We start from the raw sequence: 13,120 nt of genomic DNA, 5'->3' as shown, positions 1-13,120 counted from the left end.
CATAAAATCCTAACTAGATATATATTGCAACCTGACAACCTTAAAGGTGTATATTAATGCACTTATACTATTTGGTGTAAATGGAAATATCAATGAATCTTGCTTGAAACTTAATGAAACCTAAGAAAAGTGAAGGGAAAAAAAATAAATAATTTTAAAAGTGAAGGAAAAAAATAAATATTGATTGTTGATTGTTGATTTCATCTGACATTTCTATTGTGTACATCACTAAGAGTTATTTCGATATCATATATCTGTATTGGATTGGCCAATCCATTTTTGCATTTTCGTCATACTTTGAATATCCTCATATTGTCATACAAATTATCATAGGAGCGCCGTCTCCTTCATTTTCTAACTGACATCACAAGAATATTCACTTATCGTATACACATCTATTAACACATGTCTATATGCGATCACTGATTTCTGCACATTATAGCTGTGTTTCCCACTGGACTCTTAACATATTCATCATCCATAAAACTATTGGATATATATCCCTCTCTCTTCACTTAACTTTACCTCGACACGTGACACAGTTACATTATTGTAACGTTTTTTCTCACTATATATAGTTACATTAACGTATAGATTTCTAGTATTCTTTAAAAACTAAAGCACTTCCCATAACCGTCCTCTAAGTACAATCTTTATCTGTCACGTTAATCAGCAACGATCCTCTTTTTTTTCCATTTTTTTACACTAGGAGTGTTTTTTCAGCAACAATCTCCTTTCCCACATTCTGTACAACAAGAGTGTTCTATCCCAAATTCTTGTTCTTCATCTGATACTTAATATCACAACATTTATTATTTTCACGCTGCTCTCATAACTTACATATACTTAGCTATTGCTATTATAGGTGTCCTCCTAGCGGATATATTAGCCTAACAGATAATATTAGGTATTTTAGAATTGTGTTTTACGCAAATATTCGTCTAATAATTTGTGTTTGTCATTTTTAAAACCAAAACTGTTTTTTATATTTGTCTATAATTGTATCAAATAGATTCCTGAACATACTGCTTTGAATTATTTTTCCCTTGCACATACCCAGTGAGTGATTAGCTTACTCATAAGCAACCTATCAAATATATGGATTCGATCTTTATATCCTTTGGTTTTAACTCAATCCGTTATCCACAAAAGTATAACAATTTATAAGGACAAGTCTGTCTCCACTTATATAGTCCAATTGTCATTTACGTATAAATATATAACGTTAAGTCATTATTCTAAATTAAAATACAAGTACTAAAGCCTCTCTGTTTGGCGCTCCTTCTAACCTTTTCCATCCTTTCGCTGTAACATACAACAACCGTATTGGGCGGCCGTTTCTTTAGAAGTCGAGCCAGTACCCTGTTATTTCTTGGCACTTTCCACTACACACCACTCCTATTGTTAATAATATTTAACTAGTGTTTGCGAGGCGGGATTGCGGCGGTTTGGTTAATATGTTTAGTATAGTGGCGGCATTGTCCGGAGCGGCAGATTAGGGGGTTAATAATTTTATTTTAGTGTTTGCGATGCGGGAGGGTCTCGGTTTAGGGGTTAATAGGTAGTTTATGGGTGTTAGTTATGAGTTTTATGCTACAGCTTTGTAGCGTAAAGCTCTTAACTACGGACTTTATTGCATTACGAATCTTGCGGGATAGGCTGTACCGATCACTTTTTGGCCTCCCAGAAAAAGCTTGTAATACCGGCGCTAAGGAAGTCCCATTGAAAAAGACTTTACGCAAATTGCTTAAGTTAATTTGCGGTATGGCCAAAAAAGTGTGCGGTGCCCCTAAACCTGCAAGGCTTGTAATACCAGCGGGAGTGAAAAAGCATCGTTACAACCCATTACGCTGCTTTTTCACTCAAAACTCGTAATCTAGCCGTATATATGTTATAATGTATAATACCTTATATGTTATAATATATTATATAGTGTATGTTATAATATATCATTCCTTATTTGTTATAATATATCATACCTTGTATGTTATATAGTATCATACCTTGTATATTATAATGTATCATACCTTGTATGTTATAATGTATCAATATGTTATACTTTATCATACCTTAAATGTTATAATGTATCATACCATATGTTATAAAGAATAATACTTTTTATGTTATAATGTATCATACCATATATGTTATAATGTATAATACCTTATATGTTATAATATATCATACCTTGTATGTTATCATATATAATTCCTTTTATGTTATAATATATCATACCTTGAATGTTATCATATATAATTCCTTTTATGTTATAATATATCATACCTTGTATGTTATCATATATAATTCCTTTTATGTTATAATATATCATACCTTGAATGTTATCATATATAATTCCTTTCATGTTATAATATATCATACTTTGTGTGTTATAATGTATCATACCTTGTACACTATAATGTATCATACCTTGCATGTTATACATTATCAAACCTTCTTTGTTATAATGTATCATGCCTTGTATGTTATAACGTATTATACCTTGTATGTTATAATGTATCAAACCTTGTATGTTATAATGTATCATGCCTTGTATGTTATAACGTATTATACCTTGTATGTTATAATGTATCAAACCTTGTATGTTATAATGTATCATACCTAACCTTATATGTTATAAAGTATCATACCTTATATGTTATATTTTATCAAACCGGACAGATAGCGCAGCATGCTAAGGCACTGTGGCTGAGCTCTGTAATAACCCAATGTAGAAAAGTCAGAAATTGCCCAAGCACCAAAGGTGTAGCAAAATTTGTTTGCAGGTGTGCCAACTATTGGACCTGCACCAAGGTCCCAAGAAAACAGTCCAAAAATAATAGTATAGCTGCACCACCAATTGTATTAAAACATCATAATTTTATTTAGCCACTTTAAAACAGACAACGTTTCTGACCCATGTCCTTATTCATGTCTAACATTCAACTCTAAAAACAAACCTTATAAAGGCTGTAGCACCACCCACCACACCTATTTTCACCTGTGATCACTTAATACAAAATAAATTTTACTTTTGTGTTACGTAATGCCATCTAGTGGCCATCATTAACATCTCTTGTTGCATTATCATACTTTTTCAACAAAGGACATAAAGAGAACAAAAACTTTTTCATCATTGTTAATTATACATCAGGTTAATATACTCAGTATAGAAAAGGAATAAATATAAACTTATTATCTTTATTCATTGTATTGCAATGTATCTTTTTCATAAAAAAAACATAAAAAAGAGATTTTTGCTTTTTCTTAACTCTCTTTAGACATTGCTAATTCAAATATCTTTTGACAAAAGGCCAATCTTCATTATTTCCCTTCCAATTAGATCATATTAAATGATCATCTTAAAAAGAGAATAATTAATAATAATAATAATTATTAATTAATTAATAATAATTAATAACGCACCACCCTTATCAGCCTCCTTAAAAATATAGCCTGTATTCTCTTTAAGACTCCTAACATTGTTCCAATCCTCTCTATTAAAGTTAACATTTGAATGAGCAAATTTAGAGTGACCTTTTTCTACATTCCTGCAGAGTTTTTTTAATATCATTCTCAACCAATTGTATGTATGTACTCACACCTGGGTTCACTGTTTGCGGTGTAAAATTACTTTTATTGTATAAACCCAGTGATTTAAGCCCAAGTTTGTTACATACATTATCCTTATTGACAGAGAAATTTACATTACCAACATTCCCCTCTGCAAAATGACACTTTAATTTCAGGGATCTAAAAAAACGATGTAAATCTTTTTGCAATGTAAAGGTATCAAGTCTCTGCTGTGTTGGACAAAATGAAAGTCCTTTAGATAATGTCTCATGTTCCCCTTGTCTCAGAGGGTGGGTACTCAGATTGAGCACTACTGACCGTGTTTGCTGCGTGTCATTACCCGGTGTGTGCTCCTGCCTCCACCCCTCTGGCCCCTCTGACCTCTCCGGCGGTTCCCGATGCCTCCACCGCCTCTGATATCTCCTGCCACCCCATCTGCATTGCTTCCTCTTTCCGGATCAGAGTCCCCCGACGCTGAATCAGAAGTTTGGCTCCATGAGCCTGCATATTCATTCCTGGCCTCACGACGTCTGTAACCGGAACTAGCTCCACGGGCACTTCCGGGACCACTTCCGGTCCGTCCTCCAAAGCCCCGGTACACAGTTCTGGACTGATAATCCCTTTCATCTCGGTTCCACTTGTTACGTTTTCTCTCCTGGATCTCTTCCCTCAGCTTGAGGACCTCTTTATCAATCGCCTCTATGTATTGCAGTAGGGCATCTGGAGAAAGGTTAGTTTGGAGTTCTTGCTTTAGTGCATTAATCTGTTCTTTCTGTTTGTTCAGCTCTAGTTGTAAATACTCCACAGTCAAAACCATAAGGTCAAAAGAGCATTTATTTAGGATTCTCTCAAATTTCTGGCAATATTCTTGATTATCTTTTAGCAGTGTTGGTCGTGTGTTCATGCGCAGCCCTCTAGGTATGCGCTTCACCCGATGGTATTCTGCCAAAGTGACTGCATGTAACTCATATGCAGTATTTTTCTTTTTGAGATGTTCAAAGTCTTTATTAGTTGTCTGCAATGGGGTGGTCTGCAGAAAATCCCTAGATCCACAGATTAGGGTGGTGATACGTGCTGCTTCAGTCTCTGTGTAGCAAAAGGTGTGTGGCTCCACTTTGTCCAATTCCGTTGTTTCATCCATGATCCCCTGTGCCTGTGGCTGGTGCAATAAAACTATAGAAAAGTCAGAAATTGCCCAAGCACCAAGGGTGTAGCAAAACTTGTTTGCAGGTGTGCCAACTATTGGACCTGCACCAAGGTCCCAAGAAAACAGTCCAAAAATAAGAGTATAGCTGCACCACCAATTGTATTAAAACATCATGTTTTTATTTAGCCACTTTAAAACAGACAACGTTTCGGACCCATGTCCTTATTCATGTCTAACATTCAACTCTAAAAACAAACCTTATAAAGGCTGTAGCACCACCCACCACACATATTTTCACCTGTGTTCACTTAATACAAAATACATTTTACTTTTGTGTTACTTAATGCCATCTAGTGGCCATCATTAACATCTCTTGTTGCATTATCCTACTTTTTCAACAAAGGACATAAAGAGAACAAAAACTTTTTCATCATTGTTAATTATACATCAGGTTAATATACTCAGTATAGAAAAGGAATAAATATAAACTTATTATCTTTATTCATTGTATTGCAATGTATCTTTTTCATAAAAAAACATAAAAAAGAGATTTTTGCTTTTTCTTAACTCTCTTTAGACATTGCTAATTCAAATATCTTTTGACAAAAGGCCAATCTTCATTATTTCCCTTCCAATTAGATCATATTAAATGATCATCTTAAAAAGAGAATAATTCTTGGAGTTGATAAACAATTCTCAAACACGTCCTTCAACAAAGGATATAAAAACAAAAAGGTCAACCCAAAAATAATTCTCTCCTTTATAAAAATTCAAGTTTCCAAAACCCTCCACATAATCAGCATTAAATTAGGGAAAATATTGACTAAATGAATTAAAATTCAAAAATATGAAAAAAACCTTTCAACAAAAGATACCCAAAGAACAGAGTAAATACAACCATCCGTATCCCTGAAGTTTTAAACCCAAGGCATTTTATGAAAAAACTTGTCAGTAAAACTGCTATCAAGAACCTAATCATCCATACTTACTGACACACACTCCAATCCATTTCCCTATTCATTCCATTGGGTGTCATAGTCCCCAGTTCATGAATCCAGTACAATTCTCTATACTTTAACAGCTTAACCCTATTACCACCCCTCCTAGGAAGATCTATATGTTCCAATATCTGGAATCTCAGCTGATTGATCTGATGCCCAGCAGTAATGAAGTGGTGAGATACAGGGGCATCCAATTTACCTGTTCTAATATTACTTTTGTGTTGGTTAATGCGCTCCCGTACCTTCTTGGTGGTCTCGCCAACATACCCCAGACCACATGGGCATTTAATCAGATACACCACAAACTTAGAGTTAAGAAGTATAGTAATCTCTAAGTTTATACTTTTTACCCAACGAGGGGTGTGTAAAAAAGGGGCCCCTAATGATACTATTGCAATTTTGAAAATTAAGGCATGGGAAACATCCCAAGTTTTTATGCCCAATTTGCCCCTGGGTAATCCTACTCCTTGGGCCCACATCAGCTTTGACCAATGTATCTTTAAGGTTCTTACCCCTTTTGAAGGCAGCCATAGGGGGACTAGAGAATTCTTCAACATTGGGATTAGAAATTTGTAAAATGTGCCAATGTTTTTTTAGTACTTTTTGTATTTGGTTACTCCAAGGCGAATAATCATTAACAAAGATCATTCTTTTATCTTTCTTATTTCTCATCCTCTCCTTAAGTAATTCTGTCCTAGGGATCTGCAATACATCTTCAATCCCCTGTTCAATTAGGTTACTTGGGTATCCCCTCTGTTTAAAATGTTCACCCATTTCCAATAATCTCTCTTTTACCAGATTTTCATCTGAGACAATTCGTCTTACTTGCATAAATTGGCTTTTGGGTAAACTTTTTAACAGTGCCGGGGAATGCGCACTCTTATAGTGCAATAGATTGTTATAGTCTGTCTGTTTTTTAAAAAGATCAACAGCTAACAGCCCATCTTGTTTATACACTGAGGTATCAAGGAAATCAATCCTTTCCTCACTTATGGTCTGTTTGAACTTTATATGCCGTGTAGCACTATTGACATCTTTAACAAACTGTTCCAGGGTTCCAATGTCACCCAACCAAATGCCAAAAATATCATCTATATAGCGCCACCAGGTGGCACCATATAGATGAAAAAAATGATGGTTATAAACAAAATACTCTTCAAATGTGTTCATACAAATATTTGCATAGGTTGGGGCGCCATTGGAACCCATGGCCGTACCCTGTAATTGCAGATAAAAATTATCTTGAAAAAGAAAGAAATTACATCTCAATACAATATTCAAAAGATCAAGAATAAAGTTTCGCTGGTCATTATTGATGGTTATATCCTGATCCAAACACCTATTCACTGCCCCTACACCTGCCTCATGTGTGATTGAGGTGTAAAGGCTAGTTACATCAAGACTATAAAGTATACCTTTGTTGTTCTCAAGTACTATATTCTGTAGTTTGTTGATAAAATCTTCTGTATCCCTGATATAGGAGGTGGAATATGTGTAGGGTCTAAGGACTCTGTCCAAATATATGGAGGCTTTAGATAGTGTGGAGCCCACCCCTGCCACTATGGGGGGGCCAGGGGGTTCTTTCAAATTTTTATGAACCTTTGGGAGCGTATATAGGACAGGTATAATGTCCTCTGTATCCAAAATAAATTTTGTTGTCTTGTTGTCAATCACTCCAATCTTCTGAGCTCTCAACACACACGCTTCCAGCTCTTTCTTTACTTTGAAGATTGGATTCATTGACAACAATTGATATACTTCACCATCTGCCAACTGTCCCAAAATTTCTTGTATATGGTAATCCCTCTCAAGGACCACTAACGCACCACCCTTATCAGCCTCCTTAAAAATATAGCCTGTATTCTCTTTAAGACTCCTAACATTGTTCCAATCCTCTCTATTAAAGTTAACATTTGAATGAGCAAATTTAGAGTGACCTTTTTCTACATTCCTGCAGAGTTTCTTAATATCATTCTCAACCAATTGTATGTATGTACTCACACCTGGGTTCACTGTTTGCGGTGTAAAATTACTTTTATTGTATAAACCCAGTGATTTAAGCCCAAGTTTGTTACATACATTATCCTTATTGACAGAGAAATTTACATTACCAACATTCCCCTCTGCAAAATGACACTTTAATTTCAGGGATCTAAAAAAACGATGTAAGTCTTTTTGCAATGTAAAGGTATCAAGTCTCTGCTGTGTTGGACAAAATGAAAGTCCTTTAGATAATGTCTCATGTTCCCCTTGTCTCAGAGGGTGGGTACTCAGATTGAGCACTACTGACCGTGTTTGCTGCGTGTCATTACCCGGTGTGTGCTCCTGCCTCCACCCCTCTGGCCCCTCTGACCTCTCCGGCGGTTCCCGATGCCTCCACCGCCTCTGATATCTCCTGCCACCCCATCTGCATTGCTTCCTCTTTCCGGATCAGAGTCCCCCGACGCTGAATCAGAAGTTTGGCTCCATGAGCCTGCATATTCATTCCTGGCCTCACGACGTCTGTAACCGGAACTAGCTCCACGGGCACTTCCGGGACCACTTCCGGTCCGTCCTCCAAAGCCCCGGTACACAGTTCTGGACTGATAATCCCTTTCATCTCGGTTCCACTTGTTACGTTTTCTCTCCTGGATCTCTTCCCTCAGCTTGAGGACCTCTTTATCAATCGCCTCTATGTATTGCAGTAGGGCATCTGGAGAAAGGTTAGTTTGGAGTTCTTGCTTTAGTGCATTAATCTGTTCTTTCTGTTTGTTCAGCTCTAGTTGTAAATACTCCACAGTCAAAACCATAAGGTCAAAAGAGCATTTATTTAGGATTCTCTCAAATTTCTGGCAATATTCTTGATTATCTTTTAGCAGTGTTGGTCGTGTGTTCATGCGCAGCCCTCTAGGTATGCGCTTCACCCGATGGTATTCTGCCAAAGTGACTGCATGTAACTCATATGCAGTATTTTTCTTTTTGAGATGTTCAAAGTCTTTATTAGTTGTCTGCAATGGGGTGGTCTGCAGAAAATCCCTAGATCCACAGATTAGGGTGGTGATACGTGCTGCTTCAGTCTCTGTGTAGCAAAAGGTGTGTGGCTCCACTTTGTCCAATTCCGTTGTTTCATCCATGATCCCCTGTGCCTGTGGCTGGTGCAATAAAACTATAGAAAAGTCAGAAATTGCCCAAGCACCAAAGGTGTAGCAAAATTTGTTTGCAGGTGTGCCAACTATTGGACCTGCACCAAGGTCCCAAGAAAACAGTCCAAAAATAATAGTATAGCTGCACCACCAATTGTATTAAAACATCATGTTTTTATTTAGCCACTTTAAAACAGACAACGTTTCGGACCCATGTCTTTATTCATGTCTAACATTCAACTCTAAAAACAAACCTTATAAAGGCTGTAGCACCACCCACCACACCTATTTTCACCTGTGTTCACTTAATACAAAATACATTTTACTTTTGTGTTACGTAATGCCATCTAGTGGCCATCATTAACATCTCTTGTTGCATTATCATACTTTTTCAACAAAGGACATAAAGAGAACAAAAACTTTTTTCATCATTGTTAATTATACATCAGGTTAATATACTCAGTATAGAAAAGGAATAAATATAAACTTATTATCTTTATTCATTGTATTGCAATGTATCTTTTTCATAAAAAAACATAAAAAAGAGATTTTTGCTTTTTCTTAACTCTCTTTAGACATTGCTAATTCAAATATCTTTTGACAAAAGGCCAATCTTCATTATTTCCCTTCCAATTAGATCATATTAAATGATCATCTTAAAAAGAGAATAATTCTTGGAGTTGATAAACAATTCTCAAACACGTCCTTCAACAAAGGATATAAAAACAAAAAGGTCAACCCAAAAAGAATTCTCTCCTTTATAAAAATTCAAGTTTCCAAAACCCTCCACATAATCGCCTTGGAGTAACCAAATACAAAAAGTACTAAAAAAACATTGGCACATTTTACAAATTTCTAATCCCAATGTTGAAGAATTTTCTTAAAGATACATTGGTCAAAGCTGATGTGAGCCCAAGGAGTAGGATTATCCAGGGGCACATTGGGCATTAAAACTTGGGATGTTTCCCATGCCTTAATTGTCAAAATTGCAATAGTATCATTAGGGGCCCCTTTTTTACACACCCCTCGTCGGGTAAGAAGCATAAACTTAGAGATTACTATACTTGTAACTCTAAGTTTGTGGTGTATCTGATTAAATGCCCATGTGGTCTGGGGTATGTTGGCGAGACCACCAAGAAGGTACGGGAGCGCATTAACCAACTCAAAAGTAATATTAGAACAGGAAAATTGGATGCCCCTGTATCTCACCACTTCATTACTGCTGGGCATCAGATCAATCAGCTGAGATTCCAGATATTGGAACATATAGATCTTCCTAGGAGGGGTGGTAATAGGGTTAAGCTGTTAAAGTATAGAGAATTGTATTGGATTCATGAACTGGGGACTATGACACCCAATGGAATGAATAGGGAAATGGATTGGAGTGTGTGTCAGTAAGTATGGATGATTAGGTTCTTGATAGCAGTTTTACTGACAAGTTTTTTCATAAAATGCCTTGGGTTTAAAACTTCAGGGATACGGATGGTTGTATTTACTCTGTTCTTTGGGTATCTTTTGTTCAAAGGTTTTTTTTCATATTTTTTAATTTTAATTCATTTAGTCAATATTTTCCTAATTTAATGCTGATTATGTGGAGGGTTTTGGAAACTTGAATTTTTATAAAGGAGAGAATTATTTTTGGGTTGACCTTTTTGTTTTTATATCCTTTGTTGAAGGACGTGTTTGAGAATTGTTTATCAACTCCAAGAATTATTCTCTTTTTAAGATGATCATTTAATATGATCTAATTGGAAGGGAAATAATGAAGATTGGCCTTTTGTCAAAAGATATTTGAATTAGCAATGTCTAAAGAGAGTTAAGAAAAAGCAAAAATCTCTCTTTTATGTTTTTTTTTATGAAAGAGATACATTGCAATACAATGAATAAAGATAATAAGTTTATATTTATTCTTTTTCTATACTGAGTATATTAACCTGATGTATAATTAACAATGATGAAAAAAGTTTTTGTTCTCTTTATGTCCTTTGTTGAAAAAGTATGATAATGCAACAAGAGATGTTAATGATGGCCACTAGATGGCATTAAGTAACACAAAAGTAAAATTTATTTTGTATTAAGTGAACACAGGTGAAAATAGGTGTGGTGGGTGGTGCTACAGCCTTTATAAGGTTTGTTTTTAGAGTTGAATGTTAGACATGAATAAGGACATGGGTCCGAAACGTTGTCTGTTTTAAAGTGGCTAAATAAAAACATGATGTTTTAATACAATTGGTGGTGCAGCTATACTATTATTTTTGGTCTGTAATAACCCAAGGGGTGCATGTTTGATCCCCGGCAAGGTCCACTCAGCCTTTCATCCTTCCAAGGTCGATAAAATGAGCAGCACCTTGAGACCCTTACGGGTGATTAGTCGTGCTTTGCTAGTACCCAATACATACATACCTTAAATGTTATAATGTATCATAACATATGTTATAAAGTATAATATGTTATAATGTATCATACCATATATGTTATAATTTATAATACCTTATATGTTATAATATATCATAACTTATATGCTATAAAATATAATTCATTTTATGGTATACTGTATAATTCCTTTTATGGAATAATGTATCAGACCTTTTATGTTACAATGTATCCTTTTTTGTTATAATATATCTTACCTTATATGGTATAATACATAATTTATTTTATGGTATAATGTATCATTCCTTATTTGGTATAATGTATCATACCTTTTATGTTATAATGTAGCATTCCTTTTATGTTATAATGTATTATTACTTTTATGGTATAAAAAATCATACCTTTTATGATATATTGTATCATTCCTTTTATGGTATAATGTATCATACCTTATATGTTATAATGTATCATTCCTTTTATGGTATAATGTATCATACTTTATATGGTACAATGGATCATTCATTTTATGGTATAATGCATCATATCTTTTATGTTATAATGTATCATTCCTTATACGGTATAATGTATCATTCATTTTATGGTATAATGTATTATACCTTTTATGTTATAATGTATCATACCTTGTATGTTATAATATATCATTTCTTATATGTTGTAATATATCATACCTTTGTAAGTTCCCACGGGAATAGGGCCCTCAATCCCTCCTGTATGTGTTTGTAAATTTTGTCCTGTATCTTACAAGTCTTTTATTGTTTTATTTAAATGAATTGTATCCATGGACAGCGCTGCAGAATATGTTGGCGCTTAATAAATAAAGTATAATAATAATAATAATAATACCTTATATTTTATAAGGTATCATACCTTATGTTATAATATATTATACCTTATATGTTATAATGTATTATACCTTATATGTTATAATATATCATACCTTATATGTTATAATGTATCATACCATATATGTTATAATGTATAATTCCATATATATTATATCATACCTTATATGTTATAAGGTATAATACATGTTATATGTTATAATATATGTTATATGTTATAATATATAATACCTTGTGTGTTATAATATATAATTCCTTATATGTTATAATATATCATACCTTCGGCTAGATTACGAGTTTTGCAGTAAGAGTGGTGCGGTATTAACTTGCACGTTATCTGGCAAGATGTGAGCGTACAGCAAAATTGATCTCCATACCGCACTCCAATACCAGCGCTGCTGAAAGCTGCAGTGAGCTGGTTTTACGTGCTCGTGCATGATTTCCCCATAGACATCAATGGGGAGAGCTGGCTGATAAAAGTCTAACACCTGCAAAAAAGCAGCGTAAAGCTCCGTAACGCAGCCCCATGTATTTTTCCATGTTTTCCTATGGGGAAACAAAATTTATGTTTACAACTAACACCCTAAAATGAACCCTGAGTCTAAACACCCCTAATCATAAACTGATTAACCCCTAATCTGCCGCCCCCGACATCGCCGACACCTACATTATGCTTAATAACCCCTAATCTCCCGCTCCGTATATCGCTGCCAGTATAATAAACATATTGACCCCTAAACCGCCGCACTATTGCCTTGCAGACACTAGTTAAGTATTATTAACCCCTAATCTGCCGCCCCTAACATCGCCGCCACCTACCTACATTTATTAACCCCTAATCTGCCGCCCCCAACGTCGCCACCACTATACTAAATGTATTAATCCCCCCAAAAAAAGTCTAACCCTAACCCTAACACCCCCTAGCTTAAATATAATTAAAATAAATCTAAATAAAAATTCCTACCATTACCTAAATTATTCCAATTTAAAACTAAATACTTATCTGTTAAATAAACCCTAAGCTAGCTACAATATAACTAATAG

The sequence above is a fragment of the Bombina bombina genome, chromosome 5, assembly GCF_027579735.1.
Source record: "Bombina bombina isolate aBomBom1 chromosome 5, aBomBom1.pri, whole genome shotgun sequence".
Lineage (NCBI taxonomy): Eukaryota > Metazoa > Chordata > Amphibia > Anura > Bombinatoridae > Bombina > Bombina bombina.
Note: the sequence above shows the minus strand (reverse complement) of the source record.